The sequence below is a fragment of the Cygnus olor genome, chromosome 4 (genome assembly GCF_009769625.2).
Source record: "Cygnus olor isolate bCygOlo1 chromosome 4, bCygOlo1.pri.v2, whole genome shotgun sequence".
Taxonomy (NCBI): Eukaryota; Metazoa; Chordata; class Aves; order Anseriformes; family Anatidae; genus Cygnus; species Cygnus olor.
The window spans coordinates 62584646-62606244 of NC_049172.1; positions in this window are offsets into that span (position 1 = coordinate 62584646).

The following is a 21599-nucleotide window of genomic DNA, read 5'->3' on the forward strand; positions in this document are numbered from 1 at the left end:
GTGTTTTGCTTTATGGGTAAGATAACTTTAAAAGCCACACAAGTGAAAAAAAGGAAAGCTGTATCAAGAAATGTCCTCCTAGGTATATTCCATGTCCACGAAATAACTCAATTATTCATATTTTGATTCATTAAAGATTTTTAATACTAAGCGCTTTGAAGGTTATAACTAACATTCTCTGCTTATTAAGTTTTGTTCGTCCATCAGAAATGTCATGGTCCATGCAATCTATATTATAACTACTTCACATCTGGCTTTGCTGAAATTTGAGCAATCATAGTAAACGCTTGTTCCCTTTAAATAATTAATTTATCTATTTGTCTGTCTTCTGCCTATCACACCATGTTGTGTGGTTCTGAATATTCTGGTGCATGGACTTGTACTAGGAATTTGAGAATAAGTATAGCTTTAAAAGATTTTCAATGAATGCTCTGCAAAGATCACTCGACATAGAAAAATTTTAGAACAAATGAAAAGGTGTTTATTTATTGCTAAAAAAAATACTGTGATGTGGAAAAGAAAAGTGACTTGTCTTAAATTTAAGATTAACTTTATCCCCTTAGCCTGAGCCTTTAATCTGTAGAAAAGCCTGGGGATTTATGAGTGTTAACAGACCTGAATTTTTTATTTCTCCTTCTTTCCTTTTACTTGTTCATTTTCCATCTGTGTGTCCCCTAAGAACCTGAGAGCAATGATTGAAAGGAAAGATATGGTGATTTATTTGATATGTCTCTATTCTGCCACACAGGCAGCAGTACAGTTAAAACCAAGGTGATTGCAAATGACTTAACTGAACATAAAGTTTTGAAATTCAATGGCACTGAATGTACAGCTGATAGAAATACCTGGGAAAGCACATATGTTTTAAATGAGCACTGTTAATCTTATAGGACTATGTCAGTCTATGACCCTGAGAGGTGATCCATGGCTTTTGATGTTGAAAATTCCTCAGGAATTTTTTCCTGTTGCTAAGATGATTCTTCTAAATGTGAACATTTTGAAGCATATGTTGAAATATAATTTTACAATTTCTCTAACATCTTAAATATTTTTTATTGAAAATTAAACTCTGTGGTTCACACAATTTCTAGTATGTGAATTTTGATTTGAATTTTCTAGAGGAGAAAGGAACTGAAAAAAGGTCTTCATGAGACTCACACTAATTACTACACTGTTGTGAAATGGGCTTTTACATAAAAAATCTTGCTCTAATAGCTGCATTTAAAGATATTTGAGATTATTTCAATTTCTGCATCCTCAAGTTCTACAAGAGAGAACTCCAGGTTCTGTATCCTTATTTAATTGACAAGTTGAAGCTTCAAAGTTAAGGTTACATTTTACATACTTCCATTCTTAGAGTTTCCTATTAAAACATCTTCCAATATAATATATATTTTTTATAATGGATCATTCTTCTCAAGCAGTTTTCCATATGCTTGTCTAAAGAGTTATGTCCTAACACCTGCTTTCCAAATTTAATGTTATGCCTAGAATTTATATTTTGTAACCTCTGACATATAAGCACCCACATTCCGTAATGAACTGGTCCAAAAGAGTTCATATGGCTGATTATCCTTGCAAATTCACTGGAATAAACTGGAAACAATTCTACTAAATATGATGGCGTTACAGTGGTAAGTCAGCATTGAATGAGGTTTTTCAAAATAAGTGCAATTAGCACCTGATTGATCTAGGAAAAGCAATTTAATAACTAATGAATATTTGAGAGAGACTTGCTGAAGGAAAGTAAATGCATTGGAAATAGATTCACTCACAAATAAATAGGAAAACATAAATCAGGGGAGGGCAATAATAAAAAATTCATCGACGTAAAGACAGTAATGAACAAGTGCATTTTAAATTCAAGAACAATATCTTTTTGCTGAAAGGTATTTTCTGGTAAATTCCCCCCAACCCCCTTCCCACCCCCCAGATTTTCCTCTTGTCTCTTGTATCATATGTTTACTTGGATAATTCTGAACAATTGCAGTCTTCCTGTACTCAAATCTCACTTAGTGAAGCACCTGCAAGCTTCAGTTTGCGTTCTTTTATGATAATCCAATAGGTGAATGGGCAAACGACTGTTTTGTTATTCAGATACAACCAGGCACTTGCTAGGTAGCTCTACTGAATATAGATGAATATTGGATGAATAAGGATTTATACATTCATTCCTCCATTTTACCATCTCTGCTCACAAAACTCATACATTGTAGCAGAAAAGAAAAAGAAAAAAAAAGTTTTCTTAATTGCTGGTTTTACCATGTTTGATCTTTTATCCTGTAGAAGGACAGAAAGTTTAACTGTGGCTTTAGATGAAGCGAATATCCTTAAAACCAAAGAAAAGAAATATCTGAAAATTCAAGTACACCTTGTGACATGAAGATAAAATGAGGCATTAATAGATTTCAAAGAGAACGCATGAAATACATCCCTTTTCTGAAATAAATATGTCTAAACCTCACAACAAAGTTGAGAAAAAGGGAAAGGAAAATGGAAGGGGAAGAAGAGGGAGGAAGGGAAAGGGGAAAGGGAAAAGAGAGGAGAACATCTTTGCCAAATCAAACCAGAATAAAAGCTGGAAGGAGTTTTCTGTTATAGCCTCAGTAATGTTACTCTTGTAATTCTCTTTGGCAGTGGAAAAGATAATTGCATTTTCAACTTTGAACCCTTACCATTCATTTCTGTACCATGACCTCAATAGTCTGTTTGATTGCCAGCCTGTTGAGGTACAAAGAGCAAAACAGTGGGAAATGACACAGCAGAAATCAAATTGCGGGTCATTTAATTTTTTTTTTAATTTCCTTTATGTTCCGTATGTAATTCTGATGGCAGCAGAGCTAAAGTTAATGAACAGTAGTAAAAGCATCTGCTGTAGCTGTGTCAGTAGATTCACCTCTGTGTTCACAACTGCAGCTCTGCAAAATTCACCCAAGGTCTCTTTGAAACAAATTTTTTGGTGAGGTGAAAAATATCAGAATTATATAGCTCATGAAGGAACCATATAGTGTTGTCATACCATAAATAAATGCTGACATTTCCTCATGTAAAAAATTTGGAAATTCTGTTTTTTGCACCCCATTAGGCTACTATAAAATATTTATGAGGTTAAGCAAACTGAGCAACTGGAATACTGTGAAATGTTCACTGTGCCTTTTACCCAGATTACCAAAGGCAAGTATCACCTTCTTCCCCTCAGGGGTGCCCAGACTTTCCAAAGCAGAAGAGAAAAAACCCATCAGATTAGTTTCGGGGCTTTGCAGCAGGAGGCATTGCGTACGTAATTGCTCAGTTTCATTATTCATGGATTAAGAGCAAGGTGCTCAGGCAAAAGAAAGTGACAAGGGCCATGGCACTACAGGGAAGATATTTAAGGGTTGATTCAATAAAATACTTTATTATAACTTATGAAAAAATAATCTCCTGAAAGAGGAAATGCCAAGCATCTAATTAATTTGTGTGTGTTGGTATTGTCATGTGTAAGCCATGTAAGGAAGTCCATGGGGGACCAATTACTTTCTCATGAGAATCACATGAGTAAGGGTAGCTTTTTGTTTGTGTTTTAACTTCAGTGCCTGCTCCTAGAAGTTAAATAGTGAATGCACCCTAATAGCTCAAATTCCCAGAAATGTTCCACTGAAGTGAACTTCGTTTTCCCTTGAAGGGAGGCAAGCAGGGCTACCAGCAGGGTAGCAGCATGCTGGGCCAGGGGTCAAGAGCTTCTTGATTATTCCAAGCTTTCTCCCTTAGTTTCTTTAGGCCAAGTTCCTTAGGCCTAAATCCTCAAATGAGAAACTTAAATCCAATGAGTCTTGCTTGGCTACCTTTAGGATAAAACACGCTGGCTTTGGGAAAGCTGCTTACCCAACTTTGTCTTGATTTCCCAGTCTGATAAATAATTCAATGTAAGCTACTACAGGCAGATTCATAAAGATTTGGATGCATACAATCAGGTATAGGTCTTGCACAAATACCTGTGTGATAAAACTGTGACCTTGAGTCCTCTCTTCAGTTGCTACTTATCCCTGAAAGCAATTGGATTCCATGGTCACCCACATGCCCGCTGCTGGGAAACAGGGGCTCTCTTGAGCCCATGCCCAGAAGCATCTTAGACCTGACAGTTCTGTGGCATGGCACATCTATCATAACTAAGTTCATCATAGTACAGAAACTAGATTTATGTATTTGTCCAGCAAAGGTCTGGCTACAGGCATATCAAATTGGATTCCACTGAAAATGCACCCTATATTTTGACCAGGTTTTGAATATTTTTCTGCTTACCTGAACAAAAAATGCAGAATATACCTCCATCTTAGAGGGTGTTTTAACATGATAGTTATGGAGGTGGGAGACATGGAGACTGAATCTGGACTACTTACCCTCTGACTAGTATCGGTAGGTTTAAGAGATTCATTATCAGCAAGAACGATATGCAAGAGGTTGCCTGGGGGAACAGTGGCCTCAGTATCTCCACTCTTTTCTAGAAAGCAATCATCCTGCTTTTAACCAGCTAACCTTATTGCGTATTGCTTATATTAGCAACCCTGAAGTATGGTGGAGCCAAAGCCAGCTTTAGGCAAGTCCCCTGCTCAAAGAGGCTCCTCTAAGACTGCCAGAGTAGCACACAGCCATGACTTCAAGTGAAAGAGGCTGGGAGTAGTTGTGCTCTCTGTTGTGGGATGGGAGATGAGGTTGCATTGTGTGGTCTTGATATCACTGGCAGTTTTTTTGAGAACAAGTTAGCATCTGCCTTATTTGCACATTAGTACTGGACTGCCCTGAGGCAATGACTACCCACACTTGCAAAATAAAACAGGAAGTCATTTCTATTCAGCTTCCTTTAGAAAAGGTCACAGGCTCTTTGCTTCAATGAATTCTGAACAGATGCAGGCACCTGAAAAGGGCTGTCTTTAGGAGATGACTGTATTCTCAGAGTTTTCCTGCTGTGTTGTTATAGGCAAATCCCTGTTCCATGTTTTGGCCTTAGGGATTTTCTTTGCAGGAAGTGCAGATTATTTTAAAGACTTCTAGAAAGTAATTTATTCTGCCTAAACACTGAATAAGGAGACGAGGAACCTACCTTGGTACTCTGGCTCTCAGCCTCAGGAAGGCCAAATCATCACTCTAGTCTGTGTCAAAGCACATGGTGTCAGCTTGGAGCCTGTCTTAGATTTTTATCTGGTTTAGTTTCCTCTAAAGGTTAAGCTTTTCTCGCTATAAATACCACAAAAGTAACTAAGTGTTCTGCGTCATATATAATACAAATTTCAAGCACTTTTACAGCCTTAAGACTGACAGATAAAGAAAATAAACTATTTTATCTGTGTCACAGTCATGGCTACACTTGAATCTGTGGAGTGAATGCAACTCTTGTAGGTGACAAAATACTAGTGTCAAGAACAGGTGTGCAGCGCAGAGATCTGTTGGATAGCAGAATGATGGGGTGATACTGGGGCTCACAAGACCACACTGTGAGTTGGGGAGGACAAGATCACACTGCCTTTTAATTCTCATGGGCTCCTGGGAATGCAGCTGACCTCCAGTACAGGTCACAGCTGCTCAAATGTGCACTGTGGCACGTGTTTGCTGTGGGTAGAAAGCTGTTACAAGAGAGGAGGCAGTTGACAAGTAAGGAGTTATGGCTCCATCACTGCAGAGGTCAGGGATCTCCAGCTCTCTGGTCTACATGCTGCTAATCCTTGCAAACAAAGTGTTTCATGCCACAGCCTTGAATTCATAGTGCTGGGAACATTTTTGTTCTAAAGATCAAAAAGGGTTGAATTTGGTTTTCAACTTCATCCAAAATTCATATTCTTAATATAAAGGAACCAGAGCTATTTAACAAAACTGGAAACAACTAGTATTTATTGAACCATGGTCATAATACATAAGGGATAGTTACTTGCAGTTTTATATCCCCTTTCATCCAGGATTTTCTGTACGCAGTATAAGCACTCATTAATGAAGCCTCATGATAGCACTGAGTTACAGCTATTTAGAAGATAGAGGTTTGATACCAAGAGACTAAAAAACTGGGTTATTTTTGCAGAGGGAATGACTGCAGAGCCAGTGATTAAAAGATACCAGAAATTCTGGTATTATGTACTTCTAAATAATTGTGCATCATTCAAAAGTCATTGATAAATATTTGCCTTCCTGAAACCTGAGACATGCTGCACTTCCCTTGAAGAAATGCAGCGTTACCTAATCATTAATAGTTGCGTGGTCTCTTGTAATTCATAGACCCATGGATGGATACAACTGTGAAGAGCAGCAGGAGAACACTTAGTCCATTTCCCCAGAATAGTCGCTTCTGAAAGAGGTTTGTTAGGGCAGGCTGTTTTGCAACAGTATGATGTCATTAAAGACCTCTAATGTTAGAGATCCTCTGGCCTTCATCAGTAAAACCTTTATATTGATTTTCTATCTCTACATTTGCAGTACTTTCCATGAAGTCTGACTTGCATTTTTCTTCTAGTAATTTAAACCTCTAACTTCTTGTCCCATACTCTGTGGCAATGAGTACCAGATGTTCCACCTCATCCTTTCACAACAACCTTATACACACTTGAAAATGTTATCATGACCCTCATCATCCTCTTCTTTAGGCTTCTTTGATCCTGGCGCAATGCTTCCTTGACTTCTGACTGTTATCGTGTCTCCGGAATATTCTCCAGCTGGTCTGCAACTTTCTAGAAGGTTATTGCCTGAAGGTTATTGCAAACCTGGGGCACACCTAGGGTGGACTTGACCACCACCTTCAGTTCTCATTAAGCCCTTATGTTTAGCTGCAGAATGGCTATCTGGCCAGTTCCCTATCTTCAGTTTCCACAGCTGAGAACTCCTGCAGGAGAGCTGCATTTGTCTCTACTGAATTTCACCTTGTTCTTTTCAGCCCATTCTTCCAACCTGTCAAGATGATTTTTGAATTTGAATCCTACCCTCCAATTTACTCACAGTCCTTCCTACCTTCATGTCAGCTGCAAATTTAATAAGTGTATGTTCCATTCCATAACTCAGGTCGTATTGCATAGACTTTTATGAGCTCTGGGAAGAATGAAAGAAATCAGCAGGCAATTTGACAAAAGCCTGTATTTCTATGTACCACTCAATGGCAAAAAAAAAGTTTCCCTCTTTTTTTTCCTTTTCTTTTTTTCCCCAAATATATGTGAGTCTTCTTTGGCTTTAGTGCTCTTTTTAAAACTCCCTATTTTTTTTTTTTTACCCCTGCTTTATTTATCAGAATAATTTTTCTAATACTAACTATTATGTTAATGGTTTTTAAAAGTCCATTGCAGGATAGAGATGTCAGATGGAGAATGATAGCCACTCACATTGTGCTAGTATTTTTAATATTGAATTAAACTATAGAACTCACTAATACAATACAAATGCCACTAATATGACAAAGATTATCCAAAACTGCTGACACCACCAACCTCCAAGGGAAAATTTCTCTGTGTTCAGCTTTAAACAGGCCTTTCTCAGAAGCTTTTATGTAGCTTTCCACTCATGCAGGTCAGGGCATCTGCCAAAAGTGTATTTTCCTTGCTGTTTATGTAGTGCAGCAAGTGACCATTTAGCTTAGAGGCAAGAACGTAAATCCTAATGTGTTTGATTTGTGGGGTTATGGTGGCACCGTTTCCGTCAGAAACAAAGCTTTCTCCTAGCTCAGTTTACTCAGCAGGGATTGTAAAGCTGGATAATCCCATGAGTTTCAGCTGTTAAACCTGTTGCAGATATTTAATATAAAATGACAGTACCACTGTTCTTTAAACTTTTTTTTTTTTCATTAAAAAAATTCTGAGGGTATTGGCCCATTCTGAAACAAAACTTACAGTAACAGTTAATGGCATCTCTGCAGCAAACCTTTGCAATTTACATTAATAAGCAATCTAAAGTTAACTGGAAAGCAGAGGATTTCAGCTGAGGTTATATAACAAAGTTTGTCTTGGCTCATGTAAAACACATCATGAAAACCATACAAATTTTTAAAAACATCTTTAATGTGGGAAGCAACAACAGTCTTGAAAATAGTTTTCTTTTTTCAACTTTTCTTTAAGATTTCATTTACTATAATTTACCTACATCCATAATTTTTAAAGTGATTGCAAATGTGAATATCTGCTTGCATCCTGAGGAACCCAACAAAAAGAAACCTGAATAGATTTTTATATTTGTTGTATTCTATATGACGTCTTGTACTACCTTTGTCAGTATAAACCAGATGAGTTTTCTGTGATATCCAACAGCTGCTTCACAGGATGCACCTTCTATTTTACCCTCTTCATGTGGTATTTTTTTGTAAGAAATGTTTTCAATGGTTTCTGTGAGGAGTTTTAAAGTTGGTTGAAGCCTTTATATTTTAGAGTACACTACCCAGAACTCTTAACAGGCTGCAGACTGAGAAGCTAAGATGTGTTGAATTTTCAACAGAATAGTCTACGGTCCTTTTTTGCCAAAAGTAAAAATTCTCACTTCAGATGCTCTCCATCTTTAACAAGGAAGATATACCATAGAGCATATTCTTTCATTTCCTGCTTTCAGCAACATTTCTGGTGGTGTCATTTAGTTCTGTGTTAGAGCCTTTTTTAGTGCAATGGTAGATCTCTTTAAACTTTGCCTGAAGTAATAGCAACTAAAGTTTGTAGGATGACTTGATCCTAAGGAAACCTGAATATGTTGCCAAGAAGGGCAATGACACTTACTGGCATGCATTTCTCTATCAGACTGTTGATATAACCTCAAGCAAGATAGCAAACAGTGCTAGCTGAAAGACCCAGTGCAAATAAATAAAGCATTCAGAGAGTAGGGAGCCATAAATAACACTTTAAAATTTATAAAAAGTAACTCTGGGCACAAAAGGATTTATTAATTATTTTTCACTACTTCCTCTTGGTACGATTCTCCAGACCATAAGTGGAAGTCCTCATGTTTCTTTTTTTCCCCTCAAAGAGACACTGTCATTAAAGTCAGCCTGTGATACCTTTCTTTTCAAAGGTCCATGTGGACTGGACACACTGTGTAAATTAATTATTAGGTTTAGAGAGAGTCTTTCTCGGTATTGTAGGACCTGCTTGCAGGGCCCCCATGAGAGGCACACTGAAAAACAGGCTCAGAAGCAGATGGATCCAGGGTTGCTGCTATGTGGTCAAACCACTTTGTATTCTGAACTCTTCTCCTGTATTCCTCAAGGGCTGGTCAACAAAACAGGGAGTGTGGGAGAATTGTCTTAGAGATTTGTTGTTGTTGTTATATATGTCATCAGTTGTCAAGAGCAAAAAGAACTTGTCAGCCTAAAACAAAACTGAAAAATGTATCTCGTATTTCTGCAGTGAAGAATCATTTGGGAAAGAACTGAGAGGAGTAAAGTTTGATTGTGATTCCTAGAATAAATTACAAAGACTTTGGACCTGGCTAAAAGGAAAAATAATAAGCACTCCCAAAGGCAATCCCTGCCTTCTAATTTGTCATGATACCCCAGCCTAGGCATATATTTTTGCCTTTTTTGAATAGTAGTCTAATATTATGGGGCCAAACTAAGAGTGAGTAATGTCTCACTTGTTTGAATCTTCACAGTATAAGTTCCCCAGCATAAATTCTCAGCTTGGCCCACTGAATGTTAAAATCTATCACTGCTTGCAATAATCCCACAAGAGTCAACATCTGATATATAGAAAGTTGTTTTCAACTATACCCTTAGAAAAAAAAAAAAAAGAAAAAAAAAGAAAAAAGAGGATGTTTAATATATGTGTTCAGAGGTACCTTGCTGGTTGTACAGTAACCAGCAATAACAACAGTACTTCTGATTTCTGTATATTATCTCTCATAAAGTAACATTACGGAAAATCAAGAATGTCTTTACCCCAACAAAAGACAGACCAGCAACATCAGTGGCATATTGACCTACTTTCAACCAAAGTAATTTATACTCCACCATCAATACTTGTAGAAATGTGTCATGGATCTAAAATACCTCAAAAGTGAGGAGGGACATCTTTTCTTTCTTTAGGGCTTTTGTGGTATGTGGTCCTAATTACCATTATGCTCATCAGAAAGTGGAGGTTCTTTTCTACATTGTTACTATTGTTGACATTTTCTTTGGAAAAAGAAGACCTTTGCCTGTTAAAAAAAAAAAAAAAAAAAAAAAGTGAATATTTGACAGTGAAATTGCACTGTGGTACCAGCTGTGCGTTGTAACAGACTTTCTTCACTTCCTCATTCTGGGCTGTCACATGGGATCATCTTCAGTAGCCCCGAGGATATGGTGGACCCCCTCAGCTGTGGAGGTTTGGGTTGTACCTTCAACAACAAAGACAACTGCAGAGGAGACCTTGTGTTTAGCTAAACTGCCTGGCTTCTAGTGAAAGGGAGGTATGAGGAAAGTCTGTGAAAACATGGTAGTGGCCTTTAATCAAAATATCTTCACTTCCAGGCTTTCTGTTCTGTGAAATAATGGCCCTTTTTCTCAGCAATGGGAACTTCCCATGGGGAAAAAAAAAAAAAAAAAAAGAAAAGAAACAGAATGAAAAAGAAAAAAAGAAAAAGAAAGAAAAAGAAAAATAAAAAGAAAAAGAAAAAGAAAAAGAAAAAGAAAAAGAAAAAGAAAAAGAAAAAAGAAAAAAAGAAAAAAGAAAAAAGAAAAAGAAAAAGAAAAAAAAAGAAAAAGAAAAAAGAAAAAAAGAAAAAAAAGAAAAAGAAAAAGAAAAAGAAAAAGAAAAAGAAAAAGAAAAAGAAAAAGAAAAAGAAAAAGAAAAAGAAAAAGAAAAAGAAAAAGAAAAAGAAAAAGAAAAAGAAAAAGAAACTTTTTAAATGCAAGCTTAATCTGCTTATGAAAAAGAGGTAAGTCAATTGAAATTTCATCCAAAAATGTGTTGATGAAATGTGATGGACAAACTCCAAAGCTTATGACTTTTGGCACTATTTTCAGTTCAGGAGAGTGGGAAATAAATTTGGGAAAGAACTGTGGAAAAAAAAAAAAAAACTTTAATCAAAAGTACTGAGCAAGTGAAGGAGTTGAGAATAAAACATAAGAGAAAATAGCAAGTTTTTCTTAAACCTAGGCTGATTTATATCTGCCATGTGGATGCACTGTTACAGATGCCTACAAATATCTCTAAAATATTTATGTATTTCTATTTCTCAGTATTCACATGTAGCAGTTATATGTCAGGATGTACAGTGCCGCTTTTTTTTTTTTTTTTTTTTTTTTTATCCTTATGCTTCATGACCTGAAAGTTGGACTTAATTGCATACTATTGACCCTCTTTGATAATAAATAAAGAGACAAATATCAAATGTACCTCAGCTAAAGTTATTACCTTGTGAAGGTGTGGGTGGGAAAGAAGGTTTCATGCAGTCATGAGGATAGCCCTTATTCTTGTCACTGTGTTAAAAGCAGAAAACACTGCTGAGATTAGGAGCAGATCAGAGCCCATGCAGATGACAGACAGAACTGGAGTGACATAGAGGCAGCTTTGAGGAGCTGTGATGACTCAAACAGAAGTGACCAAGAGACTGTGGAGGGATACCATTAAAAACCTGTTGACCCAACACCAGATATGTGGACACTTGGGCAAGACTATGAGATATTTTAAAGAGATTTAAGGACTTATCTTCAAAAATAAATATATGGGCTACTCTCATGAATAGTGGTTTGGGGTAGGATTTCCCAAAATACATTTCAAGTATAACTGCTTCAACAGATGACAGGCAACAGAGGGAATATTCAGAGCTCTCCAGTGTAGCTCTTGCCACCCATGGGATGACACCTGCTGACACGTTGTCCTCCAATAGTTTTTTCATCAGTGAGTGCCGTCTTATCTTTCCCAAACTCATGGTCTGTTTCTTTCCCTTCTCAGCCCTCCACCAAGAAATTTCTATGTTTTACTTGCATGGATCCATTGCATGTGATGAAAGAAATAAAATAGGAACACCCAGTTCCAGTTTTATATCACTAAGTAGCACTATGGCACTTCATCACAATGAATTGGGACTTACACACAGTCTCCTTTTTAACCTTTGCAATTTTGGACCCTACACTGAAGTCAAACTTCTTCAAGGGTTTAAAATGGTTAAATAACATTTTTATTTCACCACTCCCAGATTTTAAGATGGGTGTCAAAAGGAGTAAAGTTTTTTCTGTTGTTTTAACTAAGGTGGAAAAACAGTTGTAAAAAAAAATCAAATCAAAATATCTATTCATTAGAATTTCTGACCATTTTCAAGAGTTTCAGAGAAGCTTTGGATAGAACTTCAAGACTGAAATAATGTTTCAGCCATTTAGGCATACACTCAGTTGAGCGAGGTGCACAATTTTTCTTGCTGCCATAGTTTCCCTTCATGAGCTAACAGCCAGCTATTGACTTTTGCATGTTCATTTGGAAAGTGCTACAGTTCAGCAAAATCTATGTTCCATTAGCTTGCCTGATTAGATAAAATCTGAACAGGTTGATGATGAGAAAGAACATTTCACATCCCTTACAGTCCTCTGCCTAACAATCAAATGAACTTTGTTGTGGACATTTAGAACTGAACTGTATTGAGACAATCATTATAAAGAGAGTATTTTCCAGGGGATTCTTCATAGCCATGCCTTGGGCAGCTATCACCATTTTTATAAAACTAAACTGGGCCAGGTGTGTACTGTATTAAAACTAGTAGTTAGCTCATCACTTTCTGTAGATGATGGTCTTCCAGAAGTCTTCCAGACCAGTTTGTGATCTTCAGGGAGTTTGCCAGCCCAAGAGGTGCTAAATAGGCATATCTTCTGCTTTGAAAAGCAAAAAGTGTTTGATGATGAGGAAAGATATTATAACTTAGTGTTTGCAGTTATTGTGAAAGCATGAATACAGGGGAGTAAACCATGGATTTAGGTAACAAATTTTGTTTATCTTGTAATCTCTTTCCCCTTGATTGCCCTTTTACAGGTTATCTCAGAACTGAATTTTAGTCACATACATTTTATACTATTAAATATGAACTTTGATAATGAAAGGAATGATTGTACAGCGATAGGATAACAGGCCTTCTGGGTAGGAAAAAACTGGTAGATGTCTCATATCTTGAATTAAATACACATCTGGACCTTCAGATGCATGATTAGGAAATGTGGACTGGATGAAAACAATTATTAGATGAGTACATTACTCTTTGGAAAGAAGTGTATTAAAAGAGTAGGTGTTACTAAATCATGATAAAATTTGAGGGATGGACTGAGGGGGTGTTTACAAGAATTGTCCTGAACACTATGCAATGTTTCTGTTTGTGATTTGCAAGACAGGGTGGAGAAAACATGTATTAAGTTCACCAGTCGGGCAATATGTGTTTGAGAAGACAGGATTACAATTACAACCGTGTTGATAAATTGGAGACATAGTATGGAAAAATAGAATGCAATTCAATAAAGAAAAAAAAAAAAAAAAGCAAATTTCTGCCTTTTTGCAGGAATAATGAACTGCACAAAAAGCAGAAGGGAAGGCAGCATATCTCCAGAAATAAACTGGGGTTTAAAATAAGTCTCCATAAAAAGAAAAGAAAAAAAGTGGTTGTTAAAAAGGCAAACAAATACATGTGTGCATACTCATTAAGTAACAGTTGTAACAGTAAGATATCTGAGTAAGGTTATGTCTTCAGTATGTGTCCTGTGGCCAGCTTGGGTGCTGGAGAAAGATGCATGTTAGCTGGAGAGAGACCAAATGACAGCAGTGAGAATGATAAAGATTAAGGGGGGACATATGGGGAAAAATGAAGGTGTTGGATATTTTTGGTCCAAAGATCAGAAGACTAGAATTTTAAGTAACAGTCCTTAGATGAGTGAGAGAATGAGCTCTTCCTTGTGTCTGCCTGTCGGATAGGAACAGATGCTCCTAAATTACAGCAAGGCAATTGCAGGCATAAGAAAGTATACAAACAAAGGATAATGAAGAACTGGAGAGGTGTCCAGACACTTTTGGAAGCCCCATCTGAGAAATGTTTAAGCGCAGTTTGGGCAATACCTGTCAGGAATGACATAAGAATAGCTCATTCAGTCTCAAAGTAAAGGAATGACGGGATGACTCCTTGAGTTATTTTCAGTTCTTGTTTTCTGTAATTCCAGGATTGTGTTTTTATTTAACCATGTTTGTATTCCATTAACTGAGATAGCCTTACACTTCATTTTTAATATTTCTGTTCTTAGGACACAATGACATGTCAGCATTTCCTCCAAACCTATAAAAGGACTATCTCATCCAAAATGTGCCTGATGTATCATGGGATTGCGTTATCCATTTTTTCCTGATAGATTATAAATATATGTTTAAAAATCCTTATACTTTTGATAAATTTGCATTTTTGATCATTTCACCCTCACTCTGCTCTCAGTTTGCTATCTGTTTCACTGGGGACATTTCTCAAAAACTAGTCAGCTGAGCAACAGTTACCAAAAGGTATCTGTATCCAGCAAGGACCCTGAAAAGAAAAGAACACTCATATCCTCTCTCCTGCCTTCCCTCTGAGGACAATGGGTAGCGTCTCAGGCAGAGGCACAGGAGATGCCTCTGATCTGCCATTAAAATGTTCACTCAGATATCTGGTGATCATACTGTTTTTTTTTATAGTCATGCAGAGGGGTCACTCTTGGCTTTAAAAAAGGATGCAGAGAACTCTTTATAGTTGTGTAATGTCCTGACTATTAGATTATAAAAACAATATTAATGAATTAATCTTAATGACTAAATCTAAAAATCTGTGAAATCAAAGGAAAGACTCCTATTGATTTCAGCAGGGCTGAATCAGACCCTTCAGAGGCAATCTCCAGAAGTCAATGTGCTGATTATGCATTGGTTTCTTCCTTTGTGATCTGTGCGATTGGTCTCATAATAACAAAGGAATCTAGAGAAATATGTATGAAAAACCAATACAAGAATATTTGAATAATACTATTTCTACCATCTTTTGTTTCCCTTTGAAAAATCTGCCATATTCCAACTAATGAATAACTCAGGCAACCCAGTCTCCCAGTGATAAAACCTTTACAGAGAACTCCACTATTGCATAGTCTCGTCCTTTCTGCTTAATGTTATTTAATGTGAATTTTCTGCTGAGAAAGCACAAGTAGCCTAGACAAAATGGAAGTATTGCAAACTTGCCTGGCGGTAAAACTGAATCTTTGCTTGCTCCTGAATATAATAGTTATATCAGTGATCAGTGACATTTCTGCTTTGCATTTTATACATCATTCACCTGTGTTTCCCAAATCAATCTCTGTAGTGTGATGTATCTGTAAAATACCAATATTTTGCACAACACTGCCCAGCACTATTATGTGACTGGAATTTCTTTACTGATACAAAATATATATATATGTAATACTGAAAAAAACGTATGAACAGCTGCAATTTTAATTTAAGCATTTGAGAAACCCTCTGCTGCCTAATAAAATTATTTCAGTCAGCAGTGTCAGTGGTTTGCATTGTACGCTGGTGAAGCAAAGCACTGAAGTGCAAACTTTGACTTCATCTAGCGATGATCATTTAGTTAGGAGTCAAAAGAAAGTCTGTCTGAAGAGAACACTGTAAGAAATTCACTGTGCCGAAACTGGAATGTGTCTGGGATTTTTCACTTTATTTGTTTCTAATCACTGCTTTGCCTCTACTGGTTAATGCATGGTTCCTCAAAGCCTAAAAGAGATATGATATGACAGGTAGGCTTTTTTCCTGTAGCCCTGAACTTCGTTTTTTTGAGATTTTCTTGTTGAACCAGAAAGTTATGTAGGTCTTTCTCTGGCGGTAAACTTCTGCATGCACTATTTTTGCAGACAGATGAGAAATGTTATATTATTCTAATAATTTTTTTAGATGTACCTGAATCACAAACAACTTGGGGATGAGCTGTCATGAGGTACATAGAAATGAAAAATAGCATTTCCTCCAGCAACAGCATCATACTCAAAAAATATTTTGAAAACTTGCAGAGAAGTGGTTGGGCTTGGTACACATTCAAATGGAGCAAAACCACAAAACTTAATGAAAATCTTGACTTTTACTTCTGACTAAGGGAAGCAAACAGCACAGTAGAAAAAAGAAAAAAGAAAAAAAAAAAAAACCTACATAGGCGATTTCTCAGTTACTATCCATACAAACAGAGCTTGTAAATCTGTGTCAAGACCTGTGTACTTTGTATATTCTGAAGAAGACCCACTTTCCAACCCTGACCTCCTTCCCTTTGACTGCTAGGATGGCATAGACATGGCTAGAATTGCAGGGGAAGAGGTGTTTGGCCTTTCTTGCTCAGGAAAGTGAGCACTCTGCAGTCTGCCTAGCACTGCAGAGCAAACCAAAAACCCAGTGAAGAGGCTGGCTCACAGGCACGCACATTATCATCTCTCTAAGCTGATAACCGCAGACGGCTCTGTATGAATGAAGGTGCCATGCATGCAGCGATTATGCAATATGTATCCACACCATCCAGCTCGTATTAGCATCAGTGTGAGCATCTTATCAGGCTAGGCTGCTTTGCAAATGAATGCTGCCAGGCTGCTGGAATTATCTGCACAGTCAGATACTCATTTTTAGCTTTTTCATCATGGCTGAAGACAGCTCCACTTGATCTCAGCAAAGTTATTTTAAAATCTGAGAGTTTGCCAATGTTTCTTTTTAAAGAATCACATCTAGTGTGACTCATTACTCCTGGATTTCATTTGTCAGAGCAGCCAGGTAGTCTAGCTTTTACATTCCCAATGGCTATTATCTCTGTTTGTTAACAGCTAAATGGCTGATGCATGGGTACCTATTATTCCTGTGTTTTGTTGCAGAGAGAGAGCTTTTGCTGGAAACATAATGGAAAAACAAGAATCCAGAAGGATATGATAAACCATAGCTTTTAGAGAAAAAATTGGTTATTGATTAGGAATATTTATATACAATATAGTTTACCGACTATTAGCTCTGTAGGGTTGCTTTACTGGATTTCTTTCTCTTTAGATTATACATTGTGTGTGCTGAAATAAGGTCTCATGCCACTGACACTATGTGTTAAATAACCATTTCTAGCAGAAATCAATACATTAATTCCAAATACAGCAATTGGTTTCCACAATATGATCTTTATTCATCAAACTAGTGCCAGAATCTGCCTAAATGTAAATATGAGAATGATCGTGTATATATTCAGATATCCATTAAAGCAACTGAAGATGGTTCCATTGGGCACTCAAAACACCTGATTTTAATCAAATACTCCAGTGAGTTATGGTCAGAATCACTGAAAAATTTCACTGGAGAAACTGTATGATGTGGAGCCTGAACCATGTAATTATAAGATCACGCACAGCTGGGGTGGAATTCATTAGCCAAGACATTAGAATTACCTTTTGATAAGCACAGAGGGAAAATCATTTTTGCTCCTTACAATAGGTCTTCTACAGTTTGTGAATTTCATGTCTGCAGTATGGTGCTGCAGCCACTTGTTTTCTGATTAGCAGTGAATTACGATGATGATGATGATGATGATACACATTGGTCAAAACAATTTTGTGCAATACTTAGCTCAGCAGAGAAAATTCCTACTACTAGTTCTTGATGTCAAAGCAAATGTAATCCAAAATATTTCAAGCCACTGAAATTTCACATTTATGAAAATATACCCTCTAATAAACTGCTCCATGATAAGAACAGCAACAGCAGTAAAACAAATATTAAAATTGTTCCTGTGACTGTTAACTCAATTAAATCATTTTGTTCTGTAAGCAATGTACTTTAAACAATGTTTGCTACTAGTTGTAGATCTATTCATATGAATTATATTTGGCTCATTTAAAGGTGGTAGACCTAAAACAGGCAAGATTTCATTCTAAAAAACAAGCAGGACCATCTCCCAGGGTATGGAAGACCAGACAGTGCTGGGAGACAGCAATTGCAGATGCATGTGTGACTACATCTGCAGTGCAGCTGTTGAGTAGTTTGAAATGAAGTAGGCAAGCAGAAATTCCATTGTAGTAGGGCAAGGAATTAAGGTAACATTATTGCCATAAATGTTCATGGTCCAGCTGCATAAAACAGTTATTTCTTCCTTGAAGACGCTATATTTTGAGATACAATATAATTGTGTTAGTTGGAAGGAATGACAAATAAAAGATCAGTCATATTAACTAGCCAGTTAAAAAATATTTCGATGGTGGCAATAAATATTATCATCATAGTTTCTCCATCACTACTTGAAAAAAAAAATCAGAAATCTTGAACTTCACCTGTAATAAAGAACTGAACTTTTTTTTTTTCAAGAGTGCTAATATGTATTGTGAGCAATTAAACAGTTTTCTGCTCATACAAACAATCACTTAATTATAACAAGGAATAAATAAAAGGAATAACTCATACACTGGTTTCAGGCCTGGAGCCATTCTGTATGGTTTGGGAGACAACAGAATTTGTGCATTTAAAATGCCCTCCAAAAAATCATGTGCAATGACTTGCTGGTGCATCTATAACACTGCAAGAGCACTTTTCAGATGATCTGTAAGCATGGCACTCTGTTCTCCCTTACATCCAGGTGTCTGACCCAAGCATGCCAGTAGTCTGCTACACCTCCAGACTCTGGGGATCACCTGTCTTCTTGGGATATATTGCAAATCATCATTTGAACTGACTATGCATTTGACCATGAGAGAGGCCTGGCTGTGGTCTTAACCACGCAGCATAAGTATATCTTAATGTCTCCAGTCTTGCTGAGACCATGTCACACATCTGGGTACTCATTTTACATCAATTACTCACAGTAAGGAGGACAAGAGAGCTTAAACACTCTTCTTACCCCCAGTAAACCCCTGCATGGTGTAACTGTCCCCACCAAGGACAATTCTCCCTACAAATGGGCTGATATGATATTTCAGCATGCCTTTTATGTAGAGAACAGTTGATAAATTCATTCCTAATACATTGCCTCCATGTCACAGTTGACAGGTCCAAGCTGATGAACTTGGCTTGTGGGCAGCATGACACTAGTATTCAGGGGCTGTGAATCCTCTGCCTGAATATGGTGCTGCTTTTTTTTTTGCCTTTTTTTTTTTTTTCTGGGTGACCTTGAGCAAATCATTTCTCCAGTTTTAATATGAGGAAATTGACTCAGGCTCCAATTTCAAACACTTCAGAATCTATTCTTGAAAAGCTCTATATGAGAACTAGCTATTATTAAAAGTGGTGTGAGGATCTGTACAAGGTCCCACCTGTTTCTATGTCTATTGTTCTCTATTTTCATTTCTCCTTTTGTCTTCAAACCTTTGCCTCCTTCAAATCCATTCCCATAATCAGCCTTCATGCGACCACTCTCAAAATAGACCCCATAAGTAGCCTCATTTTAAGGCAAATAAAGAGACAAAGTCAATAAACAGGCTGATTAATATTTTTCCTATTAATCCAAAATAACAATATATACTTACATATAATCCTCATGCCCCTGCTTCTCTTGCAGAACCTTCTCTTTCCCTCATTGATGTTTTGCTATTGTTGTTACTTGACATGATATATCTGCTTCAACCCAAATGCCCTTAAAGGCAAGGGCTGTATCTTTTTCCTATCTTTATTGTGTCTTCCATATAAATGTAGGAATGAACATTACTTTTGAAATATTTTCAAAAGGACACTTTGATGATTTACTGTTCTGTGTCTTTGTAAACACTTTGTTTTCTCCCCTGCAGGGAATCAACTGTTCTTTTGGATCTTTTGTAACTGATACTTTCTGAGTGTTCCTGGTTTGTCTGTCACAGAGCTGAGATGGGTGCCTTTAAAAGCATTTGCTTCATACTCATTGATTTCTTGCAGAGTCATATCACCCCAGGGCTGATTCTCGCTACTTTTTGCACAGTTGCTCCTGCTGCTCAACGCTGCTGTCTACTTCCTTCTCTCTCTCCAAGGAGAATGTTTGTTTCGCTGGAGGACTGTACCTAATTTCTGGAGTAATCCAAAGGCTGTGTTTACAGCAGCATTAGAAGCAGCAAGGGTCTGTGTGGCTCCGTGTCCGGTCTCTGACAGAGGTTACAGAACACTCCTACGAAGCCTGAGAGCAGGAAAACCCATGAAGGTACCTCCCTGGGACACCTCTGCAGGTTTGGACTTCCCAACCCACACCGCCATTTTTATCAACCCACAGCAGACGTTTATTCCTTGAGTTTCTCTTGAGCCCATTTATAATTTGGCTTCCAAAGCATCCCGTGGCAACAGCATTACAGGTTGTGCATTATATGAAGATGTACTTTTTGTGTAAAGCCTGCAGTCTGATAGTTTCATTTGGTGCCTCCATGTTCTTGTCTTATGAGATATAATAACCATCATTCCCTTCCTTTCTCCTTGCCATTCATCATTTTATAAACCACGAACTCAACTCCTTTTTTTTTTTTTTTTTTTTTTTTTTCCTGTGCTGAAAAGTGCAATTCTGTATAATATTTCTTTGGACAGAACCCATTTCAAACCTCTTCCTTACTGCCTTTCATTATATGTTTTTCTTTCTGAGCTGGGGTGGCCACAGTCATGCCTAGCATTTAAAACTAGGGCTTTGTGTAGTGATATAATGATGTTTTCTCTCCCCTCCTCTGTTCCTGGCCTAACTAATATACTGCCAGTATATATTATATTTCTAATATACTGGGCAGGAAGGGGAGGTTGGCTGCTATTAATCTCAGAATGAACATTTTCAAAGGAGTATCCACAAGGACTCCTGTAGCCCAACAGATCATTATTACATAGCATAGTTTACATGTAATGTAACTGTTCAGTTATGCTATCTTTCCCTGAATTGGTCTTACTGAGAGAGAAAGAGCTTCTGATCCTTAGGACTGAAGTGTTAAAAACACAGGTTCTAATGCAAATAGTAATGGAAAAGACCATGTTGATCTTTATGTATTATATTTATATAAAGATCATGAGTTGTGTGAATAATTGTTGCTGAAGAGTAGGAGTCTTACTCTGTCATCCATCCAGAACACACTGTGACCTACACATTTTCTTTCAGTTTGTTGTCCTTTCCAAAGGCTCTCATTTGATCCACATAAGTTGTTTTTTTCCCAATTTTCGCTGCTATCTCCACATTTTCTTTTTTTCATTTTAGTTCCCAATGCAAACAAAAGTTCAAAGTAAAATTCAGACCAAACCTTTGAATTAGATTTCTGGTCAGCCATGGGAAACCCTGCCATAGCCAGATGCTTGAATTCTTGGTGAAAATCCTCCTCGTTCTTGCAGGTCATCTGTGCATCTTGCAGTGGGATTCTGCAGAAAAGGGTGGAAAGGGGAGAAATGACTGATAGAGTCTTCAATATGTAAACAATTAAAACAAAGAAAGACATCAACTATTTCTTCTTAACCTTGTGTGGACATTTGCTTAATGGTGTTAAAAACTGGACTAGAAGCTAGGATATAAAATATAATAAAATATTTAACTCTTATTGCAAGGAAAGCCTGCAATAAACTAGCTACGAAGCTGGTGGAATCTTTCCTTGGGGAATTTTTATGAAACAGAAACATGTCTCAGAGATGATTCAGTTATATTTATCCTACCTCAGTGCAAAGCAATAAACTGGACACTAGGAGGTCCCTCTCTACTCTGCCTTTCCTTGAAATACAGATTGG